Consider the following 1,870-nt stretch of genomic DNA (forward strand, 5'->3'; position numbering starts at 1 on the left):
GACTCTGATTTTGCATTAGTTTTTCTATGTTGTAATGATTTTCTACAATATATTGAAGTATATAAATATTCTTTCTAAAATTTGCTTTGATTCAACAATGATTCTTCACTTTAACTAGAACAGGTTTAACTTCAGAAACACAGCAAGCAACACTCTACAAAAATCACAGCAAATCAGTAAGTATTAACATTTTTAAATTTAGTAAGTTGCAACATAAATTAAATATAACATAATTTAATATATATCAAAGGCACTTGTATTGGTAGAGATAGTAATCAGTGTTTATCAATCATTACTAAAAATGATTTTGAGTAAGCACAGCAGAATTTTGGTGAACAAATTCTCTATGATGCCACCATTCTGGAACATGGAACTCTGCAGCTTTCTCCTCAAAGCAAAAGCAAAGTCATTCACTTTTGCGGTTTTGAGGCTTTATAGGGAAGAGATTTCCTACTTATTGTGATGCCGTCAGGGCAACTTTTCTATTCTCCTGTTCCTTCACAGCAATAGAGATCTCCTCAGCTCTATCTTTGTAGTCCATAACTTCATTGGAGATTCCCTTCTGGCCCAACTCACAACATTCTAAATCATCTGGCTGGGCTTTTTGCTCTTGATTATCAACATAGATCTGACTAAGAGCCCCCAGTGTTAGCCATGCCACTACTGTCACAGTTTGATGACATCAAGGCAGAAAGAGGATGGGAAAATGGCCTGAATGGAGAAAAGTCACTCACAGTAGGGTACCAGGAAGCAGAAAGGTAAGGGAGGAGCAGGTAATATGTGCTTCAAGGCCATGCTCCTCTGAGCAGACACCACTTTGTAGCAGCATCTTCAGGTGAAGCACCTGATGATTCACTCACTTTCCCAACACTCTCCTGTGAATACATAAATCTTTACAGGGATTTTTAAGAAAATATAATCACAACATTCTGTCCCATGCCCCTGAAAGACTTATATAATATCTAGCATTTATGCAAAATAAATTTAGTCAATCTGTAAGTGTCATAAAAGTTTTAACATTTCCAGCATTGCAGAAAAACCCAACTTCAAAGTTTCCTGAGACTCAGTGAAAATTCTTAGCTGTCACTCTGTAAAAATAACAAAGAAAGTGACACACTTTTGGTATAAAATGCCATCCTCTAAAGATTTCCATTCCTCAGAAAGACAGAGGGCAAGAAAAAGGAAATAGACAAAGTGATCCTGAGACCCAGTGTGACCACGTTTCAATCCTGTAGCCCAATGTTGATAATTCAGAGCAGGCTGTGGGGAGATGTGAACTCCAAGGGACATGGACAGCCACACACACATGGAATTTCCTGGTGTAGCACTGTGATCTTCCTTGAACTGGCTTCTTGTATTAACCACCACTTTCCTCAGAAGCCATTCTACATCCCTGACTTTTCCAACTTTTTTATTTTTCCACTGTACTTTCTGCTTTATCTTAACAAAAAAATACATGTATTACCCTCTCAGGGGCACACTGCCTAGGGAATTGCATGCCTGGGATATATTCCACAGTGCTTATCTATCCTGGCATTCAGAGGCCTCTGCCATCAGGATGTAAAGGGGCCCAGCTATTTCTGGAGCTGGTAACAGACCTTCTTGTCATTTATATGCTACTGGTTTTATGAGCACAAGTAAGGCAAGACTTGTGACCTTATGGAGCCTTCCACCAAGAGTTTGGAAGAAGTCCAGAAATAGCTGGGCCCCTTTACATCCTGATGGCAGAGGCCTCTGAATGCCAGGATAGATAAGCACTGTGGAATATATCCCAGGCATGCAATTCCCTAGGTGGCCTTTTTGGAGCACACTGCCATCAGTCTCTGTTCCATTATATTCTGAGCTTGCAGAAGGCAACATCTTTCAGATT

This window comes from Octodon degus, unplaced genomic scaffold (assembly GCF_000260255.1).
Source record: "Octodon degus isolate 3935 unplaced genomic scaffold, OctDeg1.0 scaffold00046, whole genome shotgun sequence".
Classification (NCBI taxonomy): Eukaryota; Metazoa; Chordata; class Mammalia; order Rodentia; family Octodontidae; genus Octodon; species Octodon degus.